At 35.9% G+C, this 16,999-nt stretch overlaps 1 long non-coding RNA gene across 1 annotated transcript in view; it reads right to left on the bottom strand.

The window, feature by feature from the left end:
- The window catches only part of LOC135320273 (uncharacterized), a 235,530-nt gene that overhangs the window by 135,535 nt on the left and 82,996 nt on the right, over window positions 1-16,999 (bottom strand). Inside the window, exon 2 of the long non-coding RNA XR_010379518.1 lies at window positions 11,782-11,863. This is a non-coding gene — a long non-coding RNA (uncharacterized LOC135320273). The remainder of the gene's footprint in view (window positions 1-11,781; window positions 11,864-16,999) is intronic.

Raw genomic sequence — 16,999 nt, 5'->3', positions numbered from 1 at the left:
GGTGATTTTGAGAATCCAGGCCTGGGGCAGTGAAAGAAGATGGTGTCATTGACAGAAATTATGGGTTTAAGAGCTACTGCCGAAGGAAAAAAATTGAAGTTAGTTTTAGACACATTGAATTCAGCTGGAACTTAAGATCCAAATGGAAATACTCAGAGAGGGGCTGGGGATTAAAACTAATCCTAAAAGAAAGGGGAAAGTCTTCAGAGCTTTAGATGTGGGAGTTCATGTACTGGGAGCTGAGAGCCGAAATCACGGAAGTATCTTGGTTAGGCCAGTTAGCAAATATACTAAGTTTACTCTTGTTTTAGATTGAATTTAGGTAGTCTCTCAGAGTTGTCTACTTTGTAAAAAAATAAAAACAAAACAAAATAAATAAACAAAAAAATAAAAAATACAATCAAAAGAGGAGGAAACAAACTCAACTAACTAGCCATTTTTATGAACTTCGGGCTTGAGGTCTTTCCTTGAATGGAACTTAAGAACACTCACAGTGGGAAATTACTATTTAGTACTATTTAGCACATTAACAATCCTACTTTTAAAAAATAACAGGATGTCTGCCTTTTTCATGCCCTCCCCTATCTAATTATAGTAGGAAGCAGAAGCCTTTGAAAAGGAACTTATGTAATTTTGTTAAAAGGCCTGTAAGCATCATTACTTATGGTTTCCAACAGACTGCTGAGAGCAGTTAGGATCTGGACATTTTAAATTAGGAGTAAAATACTGAGAACCAATATTTTTCTTGTAAAATAGAGACCATCCTTAAGTGAGTTATATTTATTCTTCATTTGATTAAGCTTTAAATAAGTCACCATTAGTTTATTTTGAGGGGTTTCTTTCCAAACAAATGTTTGAAGGATCTCTTTAGTCTAGTGGTTTGTTCTGCTTAACATTCCACCTACATCTATGATGAGTCCACTGTTATTGCCCTCCTATGCCACCTGCAGTGACCAAGGATCATTCCTTTCGATTCACACTTCTACTCATTTTTTATAGATTACTTAATACTGCATAACAAGGCAATTAGGCCACAACCTAGCGCACTCTAAGCAGCATGAGAATGATCCAAAAAATACAAAATGAAGTGAATGTAACATAAAAATGACTGTGCAGCATATAAAGAAATCAGATTACTGGTAAATACTTTAGTGTCGCGAGGATCCACTGCAAAGTCATTCTGCAAACTTAATACCCTCAGTGTCTCCCACAGCGTGTGATTTTAACTTGACTCTTCTCAAATACATTTAAAAATATTTTTAAGAAAGCTAGAACCTCAAGTTTAAGGGCATGCCCCATTAGCTCTTCGTGTTATACAACAACTAAAATTTAGTTAATTTTACCTATACTCAAGGATGGACAATGTTTTACCAAAACACAGCTGTGCCCGTTGAATTAGAAGGAAAAAATCTGAAGAATCCTCCCATGCTTGTGCCTTCATTTAGGCTTGTTTCTTCCTGCTATTGCTCAGCTCACTGACCAGATGCTGTGTCCTTCTTAGTTCTCTCATTATCAAAGAACTCAGCGTATTGTTTTCAAAGGGAGTCTGAGTCTTTTTTTTTTTTAATTTTATTAGTTGTCAACTTACAATGTTAAGTGTACAGCAGAGTGATTCAGTTACACTAATATACATATATATTCCTTTCCATATTCTTTTTTATTATAGGCCACTACAAGATGCTGGCCTTGTATTCTATATTCAATAGAATATAGTCCCCTGTGTTATAGAGCGGGACCTTATTGTTTATCTATTCAAAGTGAGTCTTTCATGCAACAGTGGCTTGAAGTGATCTCCTCCTAAGTTTTGGAACTTATAAGGATATAGCAGGTTATGCTATGGTCACAAATTGACCCCCAAATCTCTGAAGATAAACACAACAAAATATATTCTTTCTCATTCTACGTGCCTGAAATTGGTAAGTCCAGAGTCTGCTCCACAAAGTCACTCAGGTTTTTGGAGGTTCCACTATAAGGTGACACCGTCATTTCAGGGAAAAAAAAAAAAGTGACTACGGGGTATGCTGTGGCAAGGAAGGAAGAGAGAACACAAACTCTTAGCCTCATTTTTACTTCTACTCACTCTGCACATCTGCCGAGGAGAATGAGGAAGGAGAAAAGAGTTCTGGACACTAAGAACTGTCTTTATATCCTGAGAAGCTGCCCCTTCTAGAGGCAGGACTGTGAGCTCAAAAGATCACTAGACTTACAGGCAAGAACCCTGTCTAATTTTGGACAAGACACTTGGCTTTTCTGAGCCTTAACCTGCAAAATGAGAACTTTAGATGAGATTTTGGGAAGAGGAACATTAGAATGTTAGATATTTATCCTGCCACACAAGGCTCAAGGCTGTAGATGGTGAGTTTCACCAGGTTGTAAGAAGTTTCTTACAATAATAAACAGAAGAGGTTTAGTACTAAAATAGAATTAGACATTAAAACCAGAAAGGCCAAAAAACTTAAAACGCCCCTCCCTCCTTCCTTCATTGCTCAGGAGCATTCTTCCACTCAGCAAAATAGCCAAGAATGGTGGGGCACACATAGAATGGTTTTCCTTTTCTGTTAAGTCAGAATACCTCTGTTAAACAAGGGTGCTTCCAGAGTTTGGGTCCAGCTGAAGTCCTCGAGAAATTTTTAAAAAATAAAAAATAATGTCTCTTCTTCATTTGATACACAATATATGATATTTATGATTTTTAATGTTAAATAAGATAGCTAATAAAACCAGGAGTCTTCAATGTTTGGGGGGTGAAAACTGGGAATCATAAAAACCAGGAACTCATAATGACAAGATGATTTTCTAGAACTCTCAGAATAAAAAGGAAAGGGCTTGCCTATGCTATTTCCTCTGGTAAGGTTTCTGCTCTCCAACACCATGCCTGCTGCCATTATATGGAGATGGGTAAAGAGCTGTATTAGAAAATGATTGGAATTGACAGGAAAGACCTAGAAAATTGTTTTAATTTGGAGGTTTATAAAATTTTTGAGAAAGCATCTTTCTCTGAGGCATAATTAGCCAGGTTTTTGCTTGACTCTCATGATATGGGGAAAGCCCTGTGTCCAGTGAAATCAATTCTGTCATGCAAACAACTCCTGCCTTAACTGAAACTGTACCAGGACCACAGGGACCGTGGTTATTAGGGGGAATGATAACTGGTAAGCTATTACAATTATCAAGTGGGATACTATGTCTGGGTTGGAGTGAAACCTTAGCTCCAGTCCTAAGTTCAGGTAAGAATCAGAGACCAACATTAGGGTCTGGCTTGAAATTTAATGCCATGTAACAAGATGCTGCACAAGGAAACCAAAGGATGTGATGATTTGCCTGAACAAAGTTCTAAGACTCTGTCCCCACAGAGCTGCACTGACTGTGGTACATCAATGTTTTATAGGAACCAGAACAGACTCAATGTTATGTTATGTGACTTTTATCAGATTCAAACTCAACATAAATCTCATTGACACAATGTAACTGACTATACTTCAATAAACAAATAAACAACCTTAATGAAGCCATATGTCTTCATGAATTAGCTAAGAAATGGCAGATACAGATCCCATAGGGAAGAAACTATTTATTGAATAAACCTTCTACAATTTCACTTCATGTTATTAATGCTAAAGTGATCTCCTTATAAAAATAATTAATCAAAACAAACCAAAGGTGGGGGAGGAAATATAATGAAGCAAAAAAATCACTGTATTTCAAATCTTTAAAAAGGGGGCAGGGTGCAGACTTTTGGAATGAAGGAGTAAAGAGCTGGGCAGACTCCCAAGAAAAACAATTTAAATTGCTTTAAATGCATATAACAAAAGGAGAAACATTAATTCAAGAAAATCTAATGAACCTCAAAGAGAAGAGTGAGAGTCTGTGGCATCTGAGCCAAGACCCGGTCTGTCACACCCATCCCCCAGCTTCTGGGAAACTCTACCCAAGGCTTGTGCAGCCAGGAAGACAGGAGCTTCCCCTCCCTCCAGCTCCCAGTTGGAAACCACAGTTTCACCACAGGAGAAGCAGGCTTTTGCATTTCTCATCCACCTCTCCTGCAAGCCCCATGTTGCAGAAGCTCTACTTCAGGAAGGTGAGATCAAAAGGACTGGGCCTGTATCCCCAACCCAGCTCCAACTTGCAGTGCAGAAGCTTTATCCCAGGTGCTGCAGCCTGAGGATACTGGGGCCCTGATCACCTCTGCCCCTTCTCACTCTCAGGATGGAAGTTCCACATTGAGAGAGACAGGCAAAAAGAAGCAAAAGTCTCAGAATTATAGGGAAAAACAGACACGTCAACAATGACAGTCAGAGACTTTAACACCCCAATAATGGGGAGAACAACCTGGCAGAAGATCAACAGGAAATAGACTTGAATAATTCTATAAACCAACCAGAACTAACAAATCTGTCTAAAAAACTCCACAAAACGACAGAGTACACATTCTTCTTGAGCATAAAGATAACATTCTCCAGAGTAGACAAAATGCTAAGCCACAAAGCAAACCTCAATAAATCTAAAACAAATGAAATAACAGAACGTATGTTTTCAGACTACAAAGGAATTAAATTAGAAATAAACAACTGAAGGATATTTGGGAAATTGACAAATACCTGGAAGCTAAACATACTAATAGCCAATTGGTCAAAGAAGAAATCATAATGGATATTAGAAAATATGAATGAATAAATGAAAATGAAATACAACACAACTTATGGGATGCAACTAAATCAGTGCTCAGAGTGCAACTTAGAGATCTAAATGTCTGTATTAACAAAGAAGAAAGATCTCAGTGAATAACTTCATGTTCCATACTGAGAAACCAGAAAAATAACAGCTCACTAAACACAAAGCATGCAGAAGGAAGGAAATAATAATGATTAGAGCAGAAATACATGAAATAGAGAATAAAAATACAGTAAAAGGTATCAATAAAACCAAAAATTGGTTCTTTGAAAAGATCAACAAAATTGACAAATCTTCAGCTAGAATGATAAACCAAGAAAAGAGAGTAGATGCAAATTACCAAAATCAGGAGCAAAACCAGTGTATCACTACTAATCTTAGAGTAATAGGAAGGATTATAAGACAATACTATGTCAACTGTATGTCAACAAATTAGATACCCTAGATGAAATGAACAAATTCATAGAAAGGCAAAAATTATCAAAACTGAGTCAAGAATAAACAGAAAATCTTAGTAGGCAAATCATGAATAAAAAGAATTAGTCATTTACAAACTTCCCACAAAGAAAAGCCCAGACCCAGCTGATCCACTGGTGAATTCCACCCAGTATTCAAAAAAAGAGTACCAATCCTTTACAACCACCACCCACAAAAATAGAATAGGGAAATTGTCCCAACTTATTTTATGATACCAGTATTGCTCTGCTACAAAAGACATCACAAGAAATGAAAACGCAAAAGAATATATCCCTTATGAATATAGAAACAAAAATCCTAAACAAAATACAAAGTGAATCCCATAACATATAAAAAATGGTATACCGAGGCCAACTGGGAATTATATCAGGAATGCAAGATTGGTCTAACATCTGAAAATCAATTAATGTAATTACTATATTCATAGAATAAAGGGCAAAGTCATTTAATTATCACAATAGAGAAAAAAAAAAAAAGAGTATTTGACAAAATCTAATTCTCACTCATGATAAAAATATTCAGCCATACAGGAGTAGAAGGAAACTTAGCCTGATATGAGGCAATTACAAAAACTGCAGCTAACATATTTAATGGTGAAAAAAATGAGTACTTGCTTTCCTTTAAGATCAGGAACAAGATAAGGATGTTTGTTCTCCTCATTTCCATTCTGCATTGTACTAGAGGGTCTAATCATAGCAATCAGCCAGCCAAAGAAATGAAAGACATCAAGACTGAAAAGGAACAAATGAAACAATCTCTATTTAGAGATGACATGATCTGTACATAGAAAATCTTCAGGGATCAACTAAAACATTATTGGAACTAATAAACACATTCAGCAAAGTTCTAGGGTAAATGATAAATTACAAAAATGGATTGACTTTTTTTACACACTAGCAATAAAAAATCTAAAAATGAAATTAAGAAAATAATTTCATACATAATGGCATTAAAGAGAATAAAATACTGAGGTATGCATTCTACAAAAGAAGTGGAAAACATATCTTAAAAACTATAAAACATTGTTAAAAGAATTTGAAGAAGATTTAAATAAATGCAAAGACAGCTCATGTTCATGGATCAGGGAAAAAAACACTGTTAAATTGTCAATACTTCTCAAACTGATCTAAAGGTTCAATGCAATATTAAAATTCCAGCTGGCTTTTTTTGCAGAAATTGATGCACTCATCTTAAAATTCATATGTAAATACAAGAAAACCAAAAGAGATAAAATAATCTTGAAAAATAAGAATTCCCTTTGAAAGACTCACACTTTTTTATTTCAAAACTTAACTCCAGCCAGGCGCAGTGGCACGTGCCTGTACACCCAACTAACTACTCAGGAGGCTGAGGCAGGAGGATCACTTGAGCCCAGGAATTCTGGGCTGTAGTGCGCTATGCCAATCGGGTGTCTTCACTGTTTGGCATCAATATGGTGACCTCCCAGGAGCGGGGGATGACCAGGTTGCCTAAGGAGGGGTGAGCCGGCCCAGATCGGAAACGGAGTAGTTCAAGACTTACTCCAAAGCTCTAGTATTAATCGAATGTGTCACTGCCAGAAGACACATTGTATTAATGAAACAGACACATAGATCCATGAAACAGAAGTGAGAATCCAAAAATAAACCCTTACTTTATGGTCAACTGATTTTGCACAAGGATGCCGAGATAACCGCATGAGGAAAGAATAGTCTTAATAAGTGGTGCTGGGAGAACTGGATAGGTATATGCAAAGGAATGAAATCAGGCTCTTTCCTCACATCATACAAAAAATTACCTAAAAACTGATCACAGACCTACACATAAGAGCTAAAATTGTAAACTCTTAGATGAAAACCAGAAGTTACCACTTTGGGTTAGGTAATGGATTCTTAGATGTGATACCAAAAACAAACATGACAAAAAAAAATCAATAAATTAAACTACATCGAAATTTAAAACTCTTAGGCTGAAAGAAAGAAGAAAGTGCAATGAGAACCCACTGAATAGGAGAAAACATTCACAAGAGATATATCTGGTAAAGGATTTATATTGAGTATATTAAAAAAAAAAAAACTCAGTAATAAAAAGACAATTTAAAAATCAGAAAAGTCTCTGAACAGATATTTTACCAAAAAAGACAAATAGCCAATGAACACATGAAACAATGCTCAATATCATTTGCCATCAGGGAAATGTACATCAAAGCCACAATGAGATACTACTTCACTTTCCTAGAATGGTTGTAATAAAAAAGAAAGACAACATTATGTGTTGGTAAAAATCTGAAGAAACTGGCATCCTCAGATGCTGGTAGGCATGTAGAATGATGGACTGACTTTGGTAAAACTTTAGCAGTTCTTCAAGTGGTTAAACACAGAGTTACCATTCCACTCCCAGGTATTGACCGACCCAAAAGAAATGAAGATGTATGTTCATATGAACACTTGTACACGAGTATTCATAATAGTATCATTCATACAAACCAAAAATGCCCATCAAGAGATGAATAGATAAATAAAATGAGCTACAGTCATACAATGGAATATTATTCGGCTATAAAAAAGGACTAAAATACTGACACATGTTACAACACAGATGAAACCTGAAAACATGTTAGTGAAAGCAGCCAGTTACAAAAGGCCTCCTATTGTATGATTCCATTTATATGAAATATCCAGAAGACACAAATCTATAGTGACTGAAACTAAATGAGTGATTGCCTAGAGCAGGGGAAGTGGGAAAAGGGCAGGAATGGGGAGGGACTGCTAATGGATATGGGTTTCTTTCAGTGGGGGATGAAAATGTTCTAAAATTATATTGTGTTGATGGACAAAGGACCTTACGGACATACTAAAAAACACTGAATTTTATATTTTAAATGAGTGGCATAGCAGGTGAATTATATCTCAACAAAGTTGTTTAAAATTGTTTAAAGTATAAAACTATACACATTTACATGCTGAACTCATCCGCTTACACTGAAAACAAAATATCTTTTCTCATTTCTGTGTTTCTAGAGCTTGAAACAGTCTTGGAGCAGAGAGACTCGTTGCTAAAGAGAATATTACGTTTTCAGAATTTAAGGACTGATTCACAAAACTTCAAAGAAATCAGTGTATCTTCCTTCAGTACAGACAAAACAAACAACACTCCCACCCCCACCCCCCAAAAAAACACCACTACATATTTCTGAAGAAATGTCCTTGGTTACAGCTTTAGTTTGGAATAATCTCTGTCTATTTTATATAGTTCTTTTTAATCAGCCAAGGGGATGTTACTAAGGGAGGAATCTGAACAGCACTCATTCAAAGGATTTCCCTATTGTGCTGGACCACGATTATCTGATGAAGGCTTGGGTTCTCACTCAGAGGATACACTGTATGTAAAACAGTTAAACAACAAGAACCTACTGTATAGCACAGGGAACTAGATCAATATCTTATAACTTGTAATGAAAATGAATCTGAAAATATATATATAAATGTATAACCGAATCACTATGCTGTACATCAGAAACGAACACAACATTATAAATCAACTGTATTTCAATTCTTTTTTTAAGTGGGGGAAAAAAAAGGAACTTCTTCTGCCTGACTGCATCAGTTTTACCCTGCAATGAGACTGGAACTCACACCATCAGTTCTCCAATTTCTCAGGCCTTTGGATGCCAAATGGAACCACCCCACTGCATCTCCTAGGTTTCCAGCTTGCCAACTCATTATAATGAACCTCTTCTCCTTCTCTCTCTCTCTCTCTCTTTCTCAGATCCTGACTAAGTTTACATTACTTCTTGATTTCTCCTAAAGCAAATTTTCTTTCTTCTTCAAAATTTTCCACATTTCTTTAGATCTTCACGTTTTCATATGACTTTTGGAATCAGCTTTTCAAATGCCTCAAAAATTCCCTGAGGATTTGAATTAAGAAAAGTGAGTTCACAGATTTGAGAGAATTGACCTTTCATAATTCTGAGTCTGACCTCCATGAACAGGTTATACCCCACCCCTTCTTTTTTGTCTTCTTTAATTTTTTTCAATTAAATATTCTAATATTTGACATGATGAACTTACATAGTTTTCATAAAGTTAGTTGCTAGTCACTAGCTTTTTTACTGTGATGAGTAAAATTTTATTTTACCAATTCATTTTCAATCTGTTACTGCATAGGGATTCTGTCAAGTTTTCTATATGGCTCTTGCATTCGACAAGCTTGATGTATTTTTTCATTAGCATTAATAGTATATTTGTATGGTACCCTGAACGTTGAATGAACACATTGTTTAGACTGCAGCTGATACCAGGATTGTCTTTTATTCCATCCGTAATACATTTTTTATTATTCTTATCTTTTGTATTGTTTAAGACTTACAGTAAAACTTCTATATTGACTTATAATCAAGGTCCTAGCCTTCTGAGACACAGAGATGTGTTTGATATAAAGATGATGGCTGCCGTCCCTCTCTGTAGAAATATGCTAGAAGAAGCAAGTCCGTGGCCATTCGTCTAGTTAACTGCTCTGACCTAAAAGAATCAAGAGGGCCAAATGGTTACAGGTTGGACTAAGTCCCTAGGTTATGGTCCTAAGGTGCCAGGAAGACTGGAGCCCTACTTCCCTGGGTATCTGCATTTCAAATGATATAAATGCCAGACCTTGAGCACATCTCTAGGTCCTAAAAGCCAGAGACATCAGCCATTTATCAAGCCCTTAGAAAGATACATTTACATATCAAAGGCTAGACTGAGAATCTATGATCCTTCCCATCCTCCCTCAAATAAGTAAAAATATACCCTTCCCTTTCACGAGGCAAGTAGGTGGCTGCCTCTCTCCTGTATATAAAAGGAATAAATTCATTGTTCTCCAACCCTCACCTATGCGGTGTCAGTCTACTCATGTAAGAGGTTTGTTTGTTCATCTGGTTTCACTGGATTAAAACAAGGATAAGGTCTCGAGTGGAAAGGGTAGGAGAGGTCATGTGCTTGTTATTGACTAAAGAAAATTAGTAATAAATCTGTCTCTCATTCAGAACACCTAATAGGCCACTGAGTATAAAATTAGCAAACATAAATATTAAAACTCACCACATTAGATGTCTAATGTTAAGTCATTTCTGCCTTCCTGAGACAAACCCTAATTGATGATAATATATCTAATTTTAAACATTTTTAATGATGGAAGTAGTAACATTACATTTTGAATTTTTGCATCAATATTCACGTGGAGACTGCCTTGTGACTTTATTATCTTTTTCTATCAAGTTTGGTATCAGAGTTATATGAGCTTTATAACCATTTGGGCAGTTTTAGCTTCTTTCTCTGTGATAGCTTACACAAAATAAAACTCACGCCTCCCTTGAAGGATTACTTACTATATTCTGTAATACCATCTGAGCCTGATGTCTTGACGGGGAAGGGGAAAGGACAACCAATTCAAAATCTTTAGTGCTTTATAGTTTTTCTTCTCAAGTCAAATTTTACTATTTGTGATTTCCAAATGAATTGTCCATTTCATTTGTGCTTTCAAAATTAAGTTTTATAGTAGGTCTTAAAACAAATATTGATTATTCTTTGGAGACTTTCAACTTCAGTACACAGGCACCTTTCTGGCTTTGCATTAATTTTTGTATCTGGGATCTTCCCTTTTTTGCTTTTGAGCTCAGACTCATTGATTGATTATATTTTATCCAGAAGGATATTTCTTCTATCAGCTCACTCTTTCATACTGATCAGAAAACTGCCCTACATTTTTCTCTCAGTGACTGTTTTTACCCTTTCCTCAGCTCCTTACTCCAACTTCTGATGACTTAATGTGAGAGTATAGTTTTGTAAGTACTATCAAATACAACATAGCACTTTTTCACCTGGATTTTTGAGGGTTGCCATACTGTAGCCAAATTACCAAGACCATCAGATGACATCAAATTGTTAGGCATGAAAACATATATAAACATGTACTTAGTACAACTGATCACAGAACTAAAGTATAATTTTCCACTAACAGATGGCATTTAAGATTGCAGACATTCCACAATTCCTTAATCAAAGGAAAGAGGGAAGAAACTGATATTTATGTTTGCTAGAAATTAAATAATTAATTAGCAACATGAAAAATACAGAGAAATGAACAATACAAATCAGGATACACTCATTCTGCTCTAAAAATCTGGGCCTCAGCTACAGAGTTCAACTGAACTATCATTACAAAGCAAAATTTTCAACCATCTCCTTAATACAGTCATCACTGTATTTCAGCCTGTTCCCAACACAATGGTCTTCAACCAAAGGAAACCAGATGTTTTACCCAAACCAGATGATGAGCACCTGTTAGCATGGTCCTTTTGCTTTTGCCCCTCCTTGCCATAAGTCAAATTCCTTCAATTTTGAGCATTCATCCAAATTCTGTTGATGGATAAAATGCAAGTCTCATTTCCCTACTGAACCAATTACTATCTTATTTTTCAAGACTATTATATGGCCTATAATAATATTCACAATTAAGGATGAATAGAATCAGAGATCTGAAAAAAAAATCTTAGATCTATTATTCTTAACAATTTTTTGGAAGAGGAATTTTCAGCCAAGAAAGGTTAAATGATTTGTACTAGGACACACACATGTAGATAATGATAGAGCAGGCCTTGAACTTAATTCTACTTACTCCTAGTCCTGTGCTTTTTCCACTGCTTCATGTTTTTCCCTCTTTCCTTTTTCCCTTTTTTAACTTCAGCATCTTGAATCACCTAGAAGATAGTACAAGATGCTCATGAGAATTAAGAGCCATACTTATTTGTCAACAACCACCAATCGTTTAAAATCTGAAATAAAGGCTTATACTGTAGCATTTAAACACTGAAAATGGCCTTGCTGGACTCTAGTAGATGTACGGTTTTTTATAATTAAAATTTTGTTGTAAGCAAGCAAATTAAAATGACTGCTGCTAAATAATGCACAGAGATATTACAAAAAAAAACTTATACTCAGTAAATAGTATTAAAAAATCAATTCCAAAAAAAGAGTCATTTTAGGAATAATCTGAATCCTCAGAAATGATGGTTAATATGGTAAGGAGAAAGGGGGCAATTTACTAACATTATTTGAGCACCTATGTTGTGCCAGGGAAGTGATAAGCATATTCCATCATTTATCTCAGTTAATCTTTAAATATAAGGGACTTGCTAGAACATCATAGCTAGTTATTCTGAGTTAATTTTTAAAGTATCAACATAGAGTCTTAAATAGAAGCAGTCTTAATATTGCAGGCAAGGCAAATTTGTGAAAAAATGTCACACATAAAGGGCCATGTTATAATAATATTCTAAAGAATAACTCATACTGAGCATTACAAAATTTTCTCAATAATTCTGAAAAAAAATCTGGCATATAGTCTGTTCATGATTGTAGAATTTGCAACCAAGACATCTTGCAGTTCCAAATACTTTTCTTTCTCTCTATGTATTTTTATGTTTTGATCTGGCTCAGTTGCTTTACTTGCCCGGCAGCATAAGGAGTTCAACGACATTGTTACCAATCTAGTAACATTTTGGGGTTTCACCAGTTATGTCATCACTTCCAAATTCCTCACCAATAAAAGCATTTCCAAAGACTCCAGGGCAGTCGTGATCATTTATAGCACTTATTTACCAGCTAGGCCTTGTTTTTAGAGGACAACGATATTCTGAGTCTTTTGTAGTAAAGATGAGCTCTTCACCTTTCATAACCCTTAGGAACAAACTGAAACATCTAAGTAACTTATAATGCTACAGTTGCAAGGATGGCGAAGTGAGCAATGTGATCCAGTGGAAGGAACAACAGACTGAAGTTCTACGTGGAGAAGATCATGAGGTCAAAGTGAGACTCCAAGGGTAAAGAATGTCCACATGGATTTGGGAGGTGGGAACAGCAGCACAGTGTGATGGATTTGTTAACTCAAATCATCTTTCCATTTCTTACTCAACATTAAACTTATATTCCACTTTGTTTCATTATATTTGCCCACAGAGTATACCCTTCCTGACACTTCAGGCAAAAGACATAAGGACAATATGTTTTGACCTACATAAGTCACCTTCAGTTTTCTTAAAAATATTTAACAGTTTGAAGGAAAGTGGGGAACCCTGGATTAATAAAGTAGACAAACATGAATGGTTGTAACTATGTTTTGTGTTTTATTGCTTTAAATATTTTGAGCTCTTTTAAGTTAAAAACTCTTATTTCTATTTCATTGCATAGTCTCTTACCACAGTGTGAGTATGTGGTATTTGACTTTTTAAAAGTGTTTAATAGAATGAAAAAATTTAAACTACTATACGATTGAGCCTTATATGACCATTTTAAAAGCTCTACTAAGTGGAAATGGGTGGCTACTGTTGCTGTAAGAGTGGTGATAGTGCCTGGAGAGGTGAAAATGAACCAAGGAAAGCTTTAGGGGAAAATGTGTGACACCGTCTGAGAAGTTTCAGCATGGCCTTAAAGTAGGCGGTGCAGACTCCCAAGGTAAAGAAAGTACAGTATAGTGAAAAGAGCACGGGCTCTTTACTGACTTACTGGCTTTGTGACTTAAGGCTAGTTATTAGTCCTCCTCTTGTCTCTATTTCCTAAATGGGGATCATATTCTCTGCTTGAAAACATCATGGGGAGGAAGGGAGGAGTCAATTTCAGTAAAGCATGCAGCAGGCATCCAATAAATGAGAGTTAAATTATTTTTGGTGCAAGCCACAGAGTCCTTGTGTAGTCCCTGCCTGCACTGCACAAGAGATGGTCCAGGTGACCAGTATCACATGGCAGATGTGATGGTCTGTCACTTCCCATAGGTTATAAAGACTGTGGCTTCTGTCTTGGGCATTGTCTTTTTCTCTCATCCCTCTCCTCCCTCTCTCCCTCACTCTGGGAAAAGCAAGTTTCCAAGTCGTGATCAGCCCTGCAGAGAATCACACTTGAAACCAAAGCCTCTGGCCAACAGCCAGCAAGGAACCAAGGAATGCCAACATCCACTGTAGTGAGTTTGTACACACACTCACCAGCTCCTGTTGAGTGATGAGAACTGTAGCCTCAGCCAAAAGATTCTCTAAAACCTTCTGAGAGAACCCAAGCCAAAACTGCCTGGTTCAGCCATGGGTTTTCTGACCCTCAGAAACTGAGACAATAAAAATTTATTGTTTTAAACTGCTGAATTTGGGGGGCAATTTGTTACACAGCAATGGATAACTAAAACAGTTCCTTGAGTCTATATTCTTGCAGATGATTTCTGTCTTGAAGGAATCTCAACAAACCTACAGATGCTAAAGTCTTTGCATTTAATCTCCAAGGGCTGAAACACTTCCATACTCCCTCTTTAACTATTACCAGAATTCGAAAAGATGGAAGGTCATAGAAAAAAGTAGAAAAGATAATTCACTTGCCAAGGACTTCTGGTCCTAACTCAGAAAATATATCCACCCAGAACATCAAAGTACAACCTAAATTTAATACAGCCACATGATGTGACCTTCTTAACAAAATGACAAATGAAACCCTAGCTCTGTGACTAACCTAAATTTTAGAGTCAGATCAAGTGCAATGGGAAATTAACTGCTGTATTCTTGGAATTGTTAAAAGGAAGCACTTAAAAACTTCAGGAGAATAGCGTTCTATACAACCAAGAGGAGCCTCCTCAAACAATAAATGAATTGAAGTGGAAAGGTTTGACATTTAAGAGGCTCTTACTGTATGGAAATGGAGAGGGAAGAGATTTTTAACTGGAACTTTGTATTTACAGTTTCTAACAGTCTTCTAAAAGCTTTGAAAATTACTTCCTTAGTAACCAACTATCTTTAACATGCAACACGCTTGACCACATATGGTTTCTCCTGAAATATAACATGATTACATAGCTGCGCTGTGTGTGAATTCATTTATCTTCCGATGGACACATTCTACCGCCAGACAAAGCAAATCAGACCAAAGCAGTAGGCAACTGCCAGACAGCAAATAGCTTATGAAACTGTCATTTGGCCTCCTTATACCTATTTATCATAATTTTTCAGTTACGGAAAAATCTGAGCCTCTGTAGAAGTCATAAGACACAAGCATCAAGAAGTCTGTGTATTTCTTATTTAAATGCTGACAAAAATATAAAGAACATTTTCCTGATTCATTTTAACACGGTTATTGTATTCATCTTCTTCCTTTGTGGAGGGGAATGGGTAGTGAATAGGAAAGATGCAAAACTGTATGAGGAGAAACTGTATTTAATGTTAGGCTTATTACCTTTAGGACTGAATGAGAAACAATGTCACGCATTAAAACTGCCAAGGCAGTGTAAGTTTAAGACAGGCTTATCTAAAATGGGCAGGATTCTACAGAAGGGTCATAACATGCTGTTTTATAAAGACCTCAAATCTATTTTTTAAAGGCCTTTATTTTGCAGGAAAAAGAAAGAAAATGGAGAAGAAGAGATTGCACATGGGGGAGACGGTCTGGGCATGGAGAAATTTACTTTAAAAAAGGGTAAATATCTCTGTCTATGAAAAGGAGATACTTCAAACACTATTAAGAATACTGATTAAAGGTCCACAACTTAGAGGAGTTCTATATTAACTTGTAGACTTTTGTAGAGATGTAAATCATTTGTTTGATGAAAAATAAACCCCCAAAGTTATCATTACCCTCAGAAAATATTAACCAGTTCTGTGTCTAAGATTTGTGTACGAAATTTTCCATGAATACCTGCTTTTCAACTGCTCCTTGAACCAGTTTATCTTACTGGTTCCCATATTAATTAACATGTTGAAAAAAAGAAATGTTTGATGTATATGTATATTTAAATAAAAGTCTTGACAAATGACTAACAGCTTCTAGTAATAATAGTAGCATTACCTTACAATAAATGCAATTCCATTCTTCTCAAGCATTTGTGCAAAGTTTTCTTCATGAAATTTAGAATGTAAAGTATTTGAAGAACTCTGGCAATGAGTAAAATGTTTTATAACCTAAACTTACATGCTCAATCCTGATGAAATTTTTTGAGCTCTGGGAAAAGCAGGCTCAATGTCAACTTCAGAATTTTCTTTGACTTGAATAAATGACAAATTATTTCCAAATAAATAAGGAATTAAGGCATTTAATAAAAAATTAGAGTTACACATGGTATATTGCTTTGTCTGCTGCAGTTCTCAGTGAGGAGCAACTGGACACCCCCCAGGGGACATTTGGCATCATCTGATGACATGCTTGGTTACCATAACTAGGGGGAAGGTGCTACTGATATCTTGTGGTTACAGGCCAGGGATACTGCTAAGATCCTATACTGCACAAGCCAGGCCCAACAACACAGAATTATCCAGCTCAAAATGTTAACAGTGCTAAGGTTAAGAAACACGGATCTATGGTAGAAAAATAAGTTGAGAAATTATCAGGTAAAAAACAAAGGGGAAGACAATTACAGATGAAATGTAATTCTCCCCGATAAAAAAAAATGTACAAGACTATATCAACCTAAAAAATAATAGTGTAGCAATTACCTTTGAAACTCATTCTGTTTTCAGGCAATATAACTTGTGATTCATTGCAGAATGGGTGTAGACCATTAAGAATAACAAATTCTTTTCATTTTTCACAGTAACTTTGGTAAAATAGAAAATTATACAGTAATTCAACTAAAGTAAAACTGCCATGAGTTTTATGGGCTATGTTAACTCTCCAAAGACATGAAATAGTTCATAGATTTCATCTCATTTTGGGTCATTTACCACATGAATTTTTGGACAAAGTATCTATTTTTCCCCTGGAAAATGTGTGTCCTTGAGTATACCTATACATAGTCTCCTTTCAACATTCACTGTTGGAATTGAGTAATTATTTCATCTACAGAACTATTATTTTTTTTTAACCAGGGTTCC

The sequence above is a fragment of the Camelus dromedarius genome, chromosome 3, assembly GCF_036321535.1.
Source record: "Camelus dromedarius isolate mCamDro1 chromosome 3, mCamDro1.pat, whole genome shotgun sequence".
Classification (NCBI taxonomy): Eukaryota; Metazoa; Chordata; class Mammalia; order Artiodactyla; family Camelidae; genus Camelus; species Camelus dromedarius.
This window is presented reverse-complemented; position numbering and strand designations above follow the sequence as displayed.